Raw genomic sequence first — 14,760 nt, 5'->3', positions numbered from 1 at the left:
CGTGATTATTATAATCGCTTTAATAAAGAGATGATTAGCATTAAAGATCTTGATACTAAGACTGCTATTGAATGTTTCAGGAAAGGATTAATCTTGCGATCAAAGCTATACAACCGTTTGACGAAGTACCGTGCCAGACGTTTGAGGAAGTCAAGTCGCGAGTGTTAGCATAAATGAGGTTGGAGGAAGACGATGCCATCCTCAACACCATATCCACCCGACGCGCACCAGAGACCCCTGCTGATCGGAAGGCTTTCGTCCTTAAGAAGAACAACTGGCGAAGCCACCCTTATAACTGTTCAAACCAGGTAAACAATGTTACTGACGTTGTCGAAAATGCAGGTAACAGCGCGAGGACGGAGTCGCCAACCTTCCCTGCTCTAGACTCCTAAGGATTTTCCGTCGATGTCGGAGGCGTTGTGAATGCTTTGTCCAAAATCGGAGCACCAGTTCGTTGGCCAAAAAAGAGCGACCGACCGGAAGCGCAAAAAGATCAAACAAAATGGTGCCAGTTCCATCATGACCATGGCCATAAGACGGAGGAGTGCATTGCGTTACGGCGAGAGGTGGCGTTCATGCTTAATAAGGGGCATCTTAAAGACCTCTTGAGTGACAAAGGTAAAGCGTCCTTCGGTAGGAATACCGCACAGTCCGACCCTCCTGCGTCGCCCACACACGTAAAGGTAATCAACGTTATTTCTGGTGGATTTGATGTATGTGGACTAACGTATTCCGCAGCCAAAAGGCTAGCAAGAGAGGGTACCCCCTCGTCCGCCGTTTATAAATCTTGCAGGTCAGGTGAGGAACGCAAGCTCAAAGCAATGGCAATAACCTTTGACGACAACGACGTCTGCGACGTGGAGCACCGGATGGATTAGTCATATCCCTGACTGTCAGCAACTGCTTGTTAAAGCAAGTGTTAGTCGATGGGGGCAGCTCAGCCAACATCATATTCAAATGCGCCCTCGAAGGTATGGGTTTGTGCGATAAAGGTATTACTAAAAAATCTACTGTTTTGGTAGGTTTCAGTGGAGAGGCTCAACATACTGTCGGAGAAATCACACTGCCAACGCTAGCCAAAGGCGTCAACCTGCCAACCAGATTCATCGTTGTGGACTGCACGTCAGCGTATAATATCATTCTCGGCATTCCATGGATACACAAGACGAAGGTCTTCCCTTCAACCTATCATCAATCGCTGAAGTTTCCCACCAAGTGGGGCGTCCAAGAAATAAAGGGCGAACAGAAGTCTGCAAGAGAATGCTATAGTTCGTCGCTCAAACCCCCGAAAGCGGCTATCTAGCAATTAAAGGATGGGTCAGCGCCCGACGCGCCCAGCGAGCAGGACGTGGATGAAGTGATGCTCGATCTATCCATCCCCGATCGCGTCGTTCGAATTGGAGCGACATTGTCGCAAGAAATACGAGGTCAGTTAGTTGATTTTTTGAAAACTAACCACGATTGTTTTGCTTGGTCTCATGAAGATATGACAGGAATCAGCCCTGACGTCATTACGCATAAGCTCAACGTCGACCCCGTTCACAAGCCTGTAAAACAGAAAAGACGAGGTTCAAAAGCTGATCGATACCGGAAAGATCCGCGAGGTGAAGTATCCAGATTGGTTAGCCAATGTCGTGGTGGTCAGCAAAAAGAACGGGAAGTGGAGAGTCTGCATCGACTTCACAGATATTAAACAAAGCATGTCCCAAGGATCCATTCCCGCTCCCTCATATAGATGCAATCGTCGATGCCATGGCAGGTCACGAGCTTTTAACGTTCATGGAAGCATATTTCGGGTACAACCAAATATTGATGCATCCGGACGACCAGGAAAAGACCGCGTTTGTTTCTGATAAAGGTATATATTGTTACAAGGTTATGCCTTTTGGTTTGAAAAATGCAGGTGCCACATATCAGCGACTGGTTAACCAAATGTTTAAAGATCAACTGGGTGACACTATGGAAGTGTACATAGACGATATGCTCGTCAAATCCAAGCGAGCAGACGATCACATTCAGCATCTATCGGAGGCTTTTGACGTCTTAAGAAGGTATGGCATGAAATTAAATCCTACTAAGTGCACCTTTGGAGTGTCTGCAGGAAAATGTTTAGGGTACATCGTTACGCAACGAGGAATTGAAGCCAGCCAGGATCATATAAAAGCCATCATCAACATTCAGTCCCCACGAAGCGTCAAGGAGGTGCAAAAGTTGACTGGTCGCATAGCTGCGTTAAATTGTTTCATATCTCGGTCATCTGAGAAATGCCACCTATTTTATGACGTCTTGAGAAAGAATAAGGGCTTCGAGTGGACGCAATAACACGAAGACGCACTGCAAAAATTTAAAAGCTACTTAGTGTCGCCGCCATTATTGTCAAAACCAAATATCGGGGAAACATTGCAGCTCTATCTCACGGTAAGTAATGTGTCCGTCAGCGCTGTTCTGAAGCGGGAAGCGGAAAGCCAGCAGCTACCAATCTACTATGTCAGTAAGTCTCTGCTAGACGCGGAGACCAGGTATTCTTCATTAGAAAAGCTCATTTTAGCCATAGTCGTAGCTGTTAAAAAGCTTAGGCACTATATTGTTGTCATTATGACTAATTATCCTATCAAGTCTGTCTTGCGACACCCAGAATTGACAGAAAGCATGAGCAAGTGGGCAATAGCACTCAGTGCATACGATATCCAGTTTCATCCAAGGACCGCTGTCAAGTCACAAGCTTTGGCAGATTTTGTGGCAGACTTTAGCCCAGAGCTAGAAAAGCTTGCAGACGACGAAATCGCAAGGATTAATCAAGTGAACGATGACTCTTGGATATTGTTTGTTGATGGTCTTCTAATTTTCGTGGTGCAGGTCTAGGCATTGTGCTAAAGTCACCACAGGGGGCAAGATAGTACGAGCCATTTGCTTGAATTTAGAGCGACGAATAACGAAGCCGAGTACGAGGCGCTCATAGTGGAATGACGTTAGCATAAGACATGGGATCAAAAGCATTGAAAGTCTTCAGCGATTCACTGCTTATAGTCATCCAAGTCAAAGGCAAATTCGCAGCAAAAGACTCCAAAATGGCCATGTATTTAGAATTAGCTCAGAATAAAAGTAAAGTGTTTATTCATTTGACATTTTGCAGATACCTAGGGACCAGAATACGCAAGCAGATGCATTGGCCAATCTCGGATCTTCTTTAAGGGACGTTTCGTTTACGTCCGTCCCTATTGTTCATTTGATAAGCCCTGCTATCGCTAGGAGCATCGGGGACGCTGTCACAACGACGGTCGAATAGGTTCGAAGCAATCATGAGGTCGTCAGTAACATCGATAATCTCGCACCTGAGAACAACCCTGACGCCGAGGAAGTAAGTGTCAGTTGGACAAAACCATTTTATGATTTCCTTGCTAACGATGTACTCCCAACAGATAAGGCGGAAGCACGCAGAATTCGATTCAAGGCGTCGAGATACGTGCTCATTCAAGGACACCTGTTCAAAAAATCTGCCGCGGGCCCCTACCTGCGCTGTTTGGAGAAGGAGCAGTGGGGGCAAGTCCTGAAGGACATGCATGAAGGCACTTGTGGAAATCACTCAGGAGGACGCAGCTTATCCAACAGAGTATTGCGCATGGGCTATTATTGGCCAACAATGAGGAAGGAGCAATAAGGTATGTCGCCAAATGCGATAGTTGTCAACGACATGCAGGTATGACGCACAAACCCTGTGAACTTTTGCATCCTACTCTAACACCTTGGCCTTTCATGAAGTGGGGCATGGACATAGTTGGTAAATTACCTCCAGCCCCAGGTCAGAAGGTCTTTATGTTGGCACTAACTGACTACTTTTCTAAGTGGATTCAAGCAGGTTCTTTCCAACAGGTACGCGACAAGGAAGTGATTTCCTTTATATATACTAACATCATTTGCAGATTTAGCGTCCCGTCCGAGATAATATGCGACAACGGGTCGCAGTTCATCAGCAACGAGACAAGACGTTTCTGCGATGAATGGGGCATAGCGTTGCTAACGTCAACACCAAGATACCCGCAAGCCAATGGACAAGCTGAGTCCAGTAACAAGACGATCATTGACTCTTTGAAGAAGCGACTCGCAGCTAAGAAAGGTAAATGGGCGGAGGCGTTACCTTCCATCTTATTGGTTAATCGCACGACACCGCGCACCGCGACTAGACAAACTCCGTTCTCACTAGTCTATGGTTGTGAGGTTGTCCTGCCTTCGGAGGTGAGCGTCCCAACTACGAGATGTAGCCTAGCGACGGGACGACAGAATCGAGATGAATTGATAAATGACCTAGATACCATTGAGGAGTTGCGCGACGCAGCATTGGTACGCATGGCGGCCCAGCAGCAAATAGTAACGAGGAGCTTCAACAAAAACGTCCAAGCCAAATCTTTCGTCGAAGGAGACTGGGTCCTAAGGAAAGTATTCCAGAATACAAAAGAAGCTAACGCTGGTAAGCTAGGTCAGAAGTGGGAAGGGCCATACCAAATTAGTAAAGTGGTAGGCCACAGAGCCTACCAATTGGTCCGACGTGACGGAAGCTCCGTGCCACGTAGCTGGAATGCCACACACCTCAAACGTTACTACTTTTAAAAGCTAAGTGATAAGCTTTGTTTTCCCAATCTTAAAAAAAAAAAAAAAGAAAGAAAACAAAGGAAATATACACACACACACACACACATAAAGATATAGATAGATGGTAATGCTATTATATATGTGTCGCTAGTTGTTAGCGACCATAGTATTCTCTCATTGGGTATTGTTGAGTTGCACGCAAATTGTTCCCGTCCAACTTGTTAACGTCCCGGCGATTCTCACAAGACATCAGGCAGATTTGCATTTTGCCACCATGTAAAGTGTTTTGGTCTACTATTGCCTCAGCCGATGTTATGACAGGGGAACAGTCATTTTAAAGTTATAACTGCCGACGACATTTCGTCTATCTCCCTGACGAACACATGTAAGTTTTTATGTATCTCCTATATGTATTCTAAAGTCGTTTAGTCCAAACGATACGTCTGAACGACCAATGATGACTTCTATTAAGCCCAAACGATACGTATGAACTACCAAAGATGGCTTACTGAGCGCCTGACCATCTTCTAGGAACGTCAGAATAACGACCGAGACACATACATGCGATATAAAACAAAGACATAAGAACAATTTTGCCAAAGTTCAAAACCATCAGCGTAATGGTCACCCGCGTAGGTGACCCAAAAAAAAAAGTTTACAACGACAAATAATTATGGCCACCCCCGTGGGTGACCCAAAAGTACAGTACTAACGGTCACTCTTTCAAGTGACCTACAATAAAAGTTTGATTAATGTTTAGATAGGAGGGGGGATGATATAAAGGGCCTAAAAATTAAACGGCAGGGACCTCTTCAGCTTCCTTCTCCTTGGACGCTTCAGCTGGTAAGACAGAAGTTGGAGCCTCCTTCTTAGTTTCGGGGTCAGGAGGCACATCGGACGCTATCGGCACAAGACGGGGCATTTTCATCAACTTTTGATGAAGAGTCCGCCGTCGCAGCCAAATCCTCTTCGTCCATCAGATCCTTCATTGATCCCATGAACTGGAGGTAAAGGTCAATGTCCTTCTGTGGCGTCCACGACGCCGTCTTCTTCATTAGAAACTGATACATCAGCTTAGCCCTGACCCTAGTTGTCACCTCAGCCTCGAGCATGTCCAGCTCGTTCTTCTGTGTGTCAACGCTCGCCTGGAGCGTCGTGATCTCATGACGAGAAGATTCCTCCAACTTAGTCCCCCTCTGCCTTGTCTCTTCCAGCTCCTCCCCATTCTTCTGTAAAGCTTTCTTCATGTCCTCCATGGCCTTCTTGCAAGACTCCATCTCATCGTTTTTGGACTTCGCGTCCAATTCAGCCTTCTCCATTCTCTGCTTCATGGTCAGATGACACTTCAGCAGAGAGGAGATCTCCCTCTTAGCCATTAGGAGATGTTGAGAAGACTGCATAAAAAAAGACATGATACGCGTCACTTAGAGAGTCAGAAGTTATTATCATAATGAGCGTAATGTATGAAAAAAGAAAACCAAGGGTCTATAACTAAAATAGGAGCTCCAGCCCATCTGACATCATGCGAGGAAGAGTGTGTTCCGTGATCCTCTCCATTGCGCTAGGAAAAAGGAACATGTCAGCCTCAGGCCATATGGACCTTTTCAACGACATGAAGTCGTTGGGGACGGTCACAGTTCTGGAAGGACCGCTTTTGTCTGGGGGAGCTAGGAAATCAGTTTTGCGCGTCTTAGACGCAACGTCAAGCTCGTCGTCCAAGTGAACGACAACCGTTGTATCCTTCTTAGACGATGCTGACGCAGCGTCAGTAGAGGACTCCCTCTTACGCTTGCGCAACATTTTCAGCCAGCGCTTGCCCGTCCAGACTCCCCCTAGGACGCGATTGAGATGAACCTGTCCAGAAGTGATCGATTCATTAGTGTAAAACCTTCCCTGGTAGAGTCCTACCCAAGAAAAAAATAAAAATGAGGAATTTAAATTAGATAGACTAACTAGAAGCCATAGATGAACAACTGTCTTGAGAAGCAAAAAGAACCCTTCTGAACTGCCTGTCCTCCTCTAACACCTTCAGAAACTTGTCACAGAGACTCTGAGATTCGTCGCGATGCGACAACAGTTTTGGGTTAAGACCTGCAGTAGAAACGATGTAAGAGTGGTGTTAACGACACGGCACGAATTTAGAAAGACTGAAAATAAACACACCTTCGGTATTCCAGCCGCCAACCAAAGACGTCCCGGCTTCCCCTAGCGACGACCTCTTCACAAACACAAACCTGTTTCTCAAACCTTTGTCATTCGACTGTATCCCCCTGACCAGAGGCTCTAACCTTGCCTTTGCATGCAAAGCTATCCTATTTTTCGCTTTGACCCTAATTTCATAATGTAACAGCAAGTCGTGGAGGGTTAAGGCTTCGTCCCACGACGCCGTCACCCTGTCGATGACGCTCAGGATCCTCCAGACTTGGGGCATAATCTTCCCTGGGCTGATTTGATAAATTTGCATCAGATCCCTTGCCAGGAGGGTGATGGGAAGTCTAAGACCTATTTTGAAAGGGTATTCATAGAGCACTACCCGTTTTTGGGGACACGTGTAACACCCCGATAATTCTCTCTTTCTAGAAAATACTTTTATAACAAATCTAGAGAATTACCCAGGCATTATCCCCCGTGTGATAACGTTTCGGCTTACTCAGAATTTTGCAGCGGAAAACTTACTAAAATAAAATCAACTTTATTAAACTTATGAAATAAGAACCCAACAATGTTTGAACTGAAACACACCAACTTAAAGCTAATGTCTGAAAAGGCAAACTCCTAGAAACAACTTAAATAATACTAATGTCACAAAAGCCTCCCCATTCCAGATTCCCCAATGGTATGCATCTTCGAACCTGTAATGTCAATGCTTTCTTGGCTCTGCTCCCCGAAGGATCACCACAGGACCAATAGGCAAAGCCATGATCACAAACACAGACAAGCACGTAATCAGCAAAGCTGAGTACTACATATCAGACATACATAACCCTAAACATGATACTACAAAAACATAACTTCCAGGGATAGATAATAATAAACATATAACAATCTGCAGACGACTCCTACTGAACTAGACTCTAAACTTTTATTTCTTCTTTAAATGGAATAGTTATGGGACGAGTTGTCTATACTGAAGTAGGAGATATGGGAGCTACCACATATTCCAATTGACCTGCGATATCGAGGAACCTTTGAGCTAAAGAGGAAAGGTGATCAATCCAATCCTAGGAAAATACATATCACGGCGGACTATGTATCCCAACCCTTAGTGTCCAACTCTAGACGTGCACCAGTCTAAAGTCTATAACCTATCTCGTTTCACTTTACGTTCATTCATTTTTATACTTGTGTTGACACCAACCAAGCACATAACACTCACAACTAACATCAAATAAACATCACAAAACTCCTCTTTAAGTGTCACAACTTATCATTCAAGACTCCTTTAACTTCTTTTATTCTTTACTAACTTGCCTGTTGAACCTAGCCAACAGTAAACTGTATCCTTTATATAGTATAACTCATACTTACCAAATAAGATCCACGTTCTTATAAGATAAATAAATAATCTCAAAGAATCTATGTAACACATGATTCCAACTTACTTACATTAATTCACTCACGAATTAATACCAAAACTGAACTTATCTGCTTGCATCAAACTTCCATACAAACAGTCATACTCATACTTATTCTTAGTTTACATGTAGCACACAGGCAAGACATGTAAAGCAATTTCAGTAAATCATATATATGAACAACAAAGTCCTATACATGATACTATAATAAATAAAACATCCCTAAAGCATGTTTCTAAACCATATAGCACGTAATATGTACGTACCTTGTATAAACGAATCGTAGACCACTTTTACGCTCTAAAAGTCTCCTACTATGAATTCTCCGCCTAGAAAATAAAATAATAAAATAAATACTTTGAACTAAAAATTTACAGCAACTTTAAAAACGTCCCAAACCCCTTAAACTTTTTAGAATCGTTTTTATGTATTAAACTTTCGTTATTTTTAATCCCTAGTATAGTACAACTATTCTAGTGATTAAAAATTATTTAAAAACCCTTAAAATACTTATTTTCTGAAATTACAGCACTTATAATATTTAATAACTCTCTTTAAAACATATAAACATGTTTAAAATCATAAATTAAAACAATCTCATAGTGTATAACATACAACTATGGTTTTCTAGTAATTAAAACCCTAAAAATCATACTTTGATGATTAAAACTTCAATCTAAAAATAATAACAAATTTGAAAATTTATTCTTTCAATATATAATAATATGAAATCAATATATAAGAAAACGAGGAAAAGAATCAAAAGAAAAAGGAAGAAAAAGAGTGAAATACCGAAATCGCGAGTAAATATGGCAGAGAATTCGAAACTTGCAGAGGCCATAACTAATAGAATAAGAATTGGAATTGAGTGATTCTTAGCCTAAATTCAATAACTTTTCGAGATCTACAATTTCTAAGAAGGAAGTTTTGGCTAAAAAGAAACGGAACTATGAGAAATCTGGCCAATCAGATTCGGGTGAGAGAAAAAACGAGTGAAGAGAGGAAAAAGAAAAGTCACGTGGAAGAGGAGAGAGAAATAAAGTGTGTAGGGTAAAATTTGGGTTTTTATGATATTTAAAAAAAAGGCTAATCCTTTTAGGTTTAGGAAAGGAGATAAGATTTAATAAGATTTGATGACTAATAAGATGATGAACTTAGGACTTTAATCATCAACCTGACTCTTTTCCTTTTTATCCTTTTAGGAGTTTCGATTCCATTAAACTTCTTTTTCAATATACTTTAATAATTAAAACTCTTATTTAAAACATTCTTAATTAAAATATTACGAATTTTATTAAGCTATGAAAAATATTTTAGTTGACTTTTAAAAAGTCAACCCTTTTTAAAAGTCAAATCATTTTCCAAACTCATTTGGATTTAAATATAACTACGTAAATACTTTAATATATTTATGAAAATCCTTTAAAATTGTGGGGGATTACAACACGACTCTGGGGGTTCGTCAGGATCAGCATTTCTAATAACAGTACTCTCAGGCAAATTCCCTAAATCTAAAAACCTTAAAAGATCCGCTTCTGACATCGTTGACAGTTCGTCCTCATTTTCTACCCTTAGTTCTACGGCTTTCTCTTTCCCTTTCGATTTCTCTTGGTTTTTTTACAAAAGTCCTAATGCTGCGTCTACTAGGTGCCATGAGAACAGTAGAGGAAGAGAAAGTAGAGCGAATCAAAGGAAAAAACGAGTGAAAAAGTGCGAAATTACCTGGTGTCAGCGATCGATTTTTCGATGGAAAGGATAGTGGAAGTTATGGAAGTTGCCTTACTTAAAGAGAGAGAAAGATTTAATGAAGTTAGAGTAAAAGTTGTGATTTCTTAGCCGCCTAAGTTATTTATGCCAACAGCAAGTAATCATGACAATCGTGCCAACGGTTATAATTAAAACGACTATTTACAAACAAAACTACCTTTTGTATTTTGAGACTCTTGGACTACCAAAAATAACCGCTCAAACAGATCTCCTTTCCTCCTATGCGTCTCTTTGGAAATCTTCTTTTCTATAAATTGCTAAAGGGAGAGATTTTTTGCGATATGTGATATCTTAATGACTTGAATAGAATTTCGTGTGATTTATTGATTTTTTAATAATTGTGTCATGGGCTTTGTGCCACCCCAATTCAATAATTGGGGCAAACTGTTATGGCTGAATTTTTTAACAGGGTGACACTGACGCGATGACGCGATGATTCGATGACGTGATACCATCTGACGTGATGACAAAGTAAATGCAACCCGACGACACAGCGAAGGATGCAAGATTGAGAGTAGGGCTTTGAATGGTAACGGTCCAGCCAAATAAGGAAAGAGTAATATAAGCCATAAATTCAGCCGTTCAAATGGGACAATATTAAGACGTTGGAGCGTGAGCATGGAAAATCTCCCATGATTAAAGCGTGAAGTTAATGTAATAATTAGTGAATTCATTTTTGTATTCGTTGGGAAAAAGCCAAGGAAAAAAGAAGGCATATAAAAGGGAAAGAGAGGTCATTGACATGTTTTTTACGCAATATTGTTGGAAGAACATTAGAGAGAACTAAGCATTCTTGTAAACGACGGTCAGTCACAAAGAAAGATAGTGAACTATATTAGTTTGGTGGATCTCCAACCACCTGCGGTTTTTTACCCATCTTCATGGGGTTTTCCGCGTCACCACTTTTGTGTGTTCATCCCCTTTGATCCCCCTTTGCATTCTTTTGTCGCATTGTCTTTAACATCATCTGGTTGACACGTCCCACAAACTTTAATTTCATCGTAAGTGATAAATTTAAGCATAAACAACGGTCTAAGGAGCAAAAGCGGCAACGACAACATCACTGAGAGGCACCTCCTTCTTCTCAATCCATTCCCAGAACCGATAGAAGATGCCTGGAGAAAGGTTGGAGAGGAAGCTAGGGGTAGCAGTCAGTTCCCTTAACTTCTCCTTAATAGAAGAAGTAGACCTGGATACCAAGAAACCACCGCCAGTCGTACCAAGAGCGGCATCGGTGACGTCCTAGCCCTGAACCCCCTCAGCGGTGTTCGGATCCAAATCCTCTATCTGCACCACCTCATTGGCAGCCGAAGTGCCAGGATCCTCCACTGCCTGCCTCTTGTTGGCAGCAGATTCATCAAGAGTTTGCTCCCGAGAACGCCTTCTGTTCAGAGCACCCCTGTTGACGGTCTGGGTGGTAGAAGATCTCAGAGGAACGACAGGAGACGTCGGAGCGTTGGAGGTAGCCGCAACCACAGGGACGCAAGTGCTAGTAGATGCACCACGACCCCTTCGGAGGTTCTGAGGCCCATGGCGATTCCCTCCCCTACGGCCGTTAGTGACGCTATGCATCGTCTGATAGTCGTGAGTAGGAGCGGCAGGCAGATGGGTTAATGGCGATAATCCTCGTCGACGCCGAGAACGTCGAGGTCAAGGTTGTCAATGCCTGCAAACAAGTGAACAAAGATAATCAAAAAACAAAAAAAAAGAGAAAAAAGAGAGCACAAAGGAGTTAAGTCCTATTACCGTCATTAGACGGACCAATCCGACAGCACTACATACCATTCTCATAGGCAGGGGACAGCAAGAGAGCCGACAAGGGCCTATCCCCCAGCATATCCTTTGTATGAGGAAGCCAGATCGAAGGATCTTTAGACCTAACAGTCTTCCCATCTTCGTAGGTGATGTCGTAGTCAACCGAGCCAAAATAGTCATAGGCCGCTAACTCTTCCCCAGTTAGCGGCTTTAGAGGCAGATGCTCCATATGAGGAGCTGGCTCTGTGAAATGGCGGAGACAGGATAATCATCTGGCACCTGTAGCCATAAGAAGGCATCTTGCCAGCCCTTCAAGCTGGTCATCTTGGGCTGAAACGTCATCTTCTTGTCAGCCGTCATTATAGACCACCACCCAGCCAAACGAGAAGACCCATTCTTCTTCAGCCAATGAAGATGGCGGAACAGGTTGACAGTCTGGGGGAAATCAAGGAAGCGTACTACCCAAATGTACGCGATGAGATTGCGGATGGCCAGAGGGGTTAATTGGGCCAGGCAAACATTGAACGCATTCAAATCTTCACCAAGAAAGAGTTCAGAGGAAAACAGAGACCAAATTCAAGGTGGTGAGTATAAACGGCCACGTGGCCGGGAGGACACTCAGTTATGATAGACCCTTATGATGGCACGATCAAACGATATGGGGACGGCATATGATGTAAGTCCCTTGCTACCCTGGGATAGTTCAAATCTAAGGCGTCCTGACGCCACAACTCATCTATTTCTACTGTAAGAGGACCATTAGTAGCGTCCACGGGAAGCCAGAGAGCACCAGTCCCTGGTCCGACATCATTTTCCTCTTCTCGGCCAGACCGAGAACTCTCTTCAACCATTGGGGCCTTTGAAGCTGAGCCACCGGTCCGACATTGGTAAACAACCTCAGTATTATCCTCTTGAGCCATGGCAGTAGCAGGCGGATCGCTATCGTCACCTAGATCAATAATAGGGGGCTTAGGAGTTACAGACTCCTGCAAGCGGTCGAAAAAACTGGACGGCATTTGAATCCCCGCATCCGCCAAGCTGTCTAACTAGACATGCTCCCTAAGAGGGGGGACGTCAAGACCGGGGACGACATCTGCGGGGGGGTGCCTACGGGTACGCCTAACAAGAATTTGATGTCTAAGTTCTTTAAGCGTCTGTTTGTCACCACTTTGACTAGCAACGAAGTACTTTAAGGTCAAATTATGTTCCTCAGGAGTAGAAGGGTCTTTAAGGAACTTGGATCTTAACTCCCTTTCTCTATCAGTCGTAGGGGGTATGTCCGCTAACAACCTAGTCCTCCCCACAGGGCTTAGGTCAGATCCAGAATTGTTAACAAATGAAGGGGAAGAGGGATCACTCTCGGTCATAAAAACCTCATCAAAAGCATTCTGGCTCTCAGATTGGTCCGACATGACGATTAAACGGGAAAAAGACTTAAGGAAATGAGAAGAAAAAGTATAAAATTACCAGGAAATTTAGGGTCGCCGGAAAAAGGGAAGAAACAAAGAGTATAAGTCGCTGGAAAAGGCAGGTGAAGCTCCAAAATAGTGAAAAAACACCAAAAGTTGAAATCTTCAACCGGAAAGCCACCGAAAAGTCGCGGAAATCGGAAGGTAGAAGAGACCCAGAAAATGCAAGTCACGAAAAAGCAAAATTCTTAGTACCACTGAAACCAGAAGAAGGAAACTAGAAGAATGGTAAACTTTTTAGAGAAAACCAAGCACGAAAAGGTGAGCTTTTGAGCAAAAGAAGTTCGAGCAATGGGATTAATGTCAGAGAGCAAGAGGAAGAAGAAAGGTGTTTTCTTTTGATCAAAGGGATGAAAACTCGGAAAAATAACCGCCTTTTATATTTATACACAAATGAGTGGTGGGGATCAAATAACCTCTCCAACTTCTCCCCAGATATGCACCAAGTGTCATGGTTAGATAAAAACTCAGTAAAGTAATGGGCGGGATTTTCGGAAAGAGTAATCATTAACTTTTCGAAATTCTTCAACTCCCTACAACGACACGTGGCACCTGTCAAAATTCATTCCATCAAAACAAATTAAATACCACAAAAATGCCCGCGTCCATCCAACAACATCCTTAGCGGTCAAGACCCCAAAAGATGATGGGGGCTAGTTGTATGGGTATAACCCAAGTATATTAGCGGACGTACAAGAGGTGTCCGCAAGCATGGCACAGGACGCGAATATGCTAAAGGCATAAGAAGCACCATCCAAGTCAGTTTTTCCCTAAAGGTCGGCAGTGTTGGCGGACGCCTAACAAGACAAAAGAAAGGGAATCTTCCCACTTGTCAAGTGAGTCACAGTCCTACACGTGTCGAAGGATTATACGCCCTGTCAGAGAATAGTACTTCTATAAATACCCCAATGGTACTATTCTGCAGGTACATTTTGTCAAACTAAAAATAGCTTATCTTTCTCTCTCTAGTTTCTCTCTCTAAATCCCAGTGGAACCAATTACTGACTTGAGCGTCGGAGGGGGTTTCCTCAGAACCACCCCGAGGGCAACTTACGTTTGCGTATTGTGCAGCTTTCCAACAAGGACGTGACCTCTCACATCTTAGCGACCTTGTAAAGGACGCTAACCGTTTCCACACCGAAACACATACGATAGGCAACTACAACTCTCAGACTACTTCCTCTATCTGATAGAGACTTGTATGATATGGTAACTAATCCCATATTTAACTGGGCCATTACCATAATTACTGTTACAATGATATTTGTGCGACTCCACATTGCCATCGTAACAAAAGGACTGGAGTATGTAGCAAAGTTAAATATTTCTGTGAATACAGGTTGCTTATTATGTGGCTGATGCAGGAGCTTAGTTCCCTGCTACTGATTATTGTATTCTAAGAGTAATTCAGACAAACTGAACTAGAAGAGAGAGATAAAATTTAAACATAAGAGAGAGATAGAAGAATAGTGAGAGACAAAAATAGGACGGAGAAAAGTGTTTGATTTCTTTGATAATCCTTCTATTACAACCTCAACTAGTATGTATAGACATTCTGATCTTTACATGTAACTGGATGTATGTGGGAGGTTTACATGTATGTTGGT

The sequence above is a fragment of the Beta vulgaris genome, chromosome 7, assembly GCF_026745355.1.
Source record: "Beta vulgaris subsp. vulgaris cultivar EL10 chromosome 7, EL10.2, whole genome shotgun sequence".
In the NCBI taxonomy this organism is placed as follows: Eukaryota; Viridiplantae; Streptophyta; class Magnoliopsida; order Caryophyllales; family Amaranthaceae; genus Beta; species Beta vulgaris.
The sequence above is the reverse complement of the archived record's forward strand: the minus strand, read 5'-3'. Positions refer to the sequence as shown.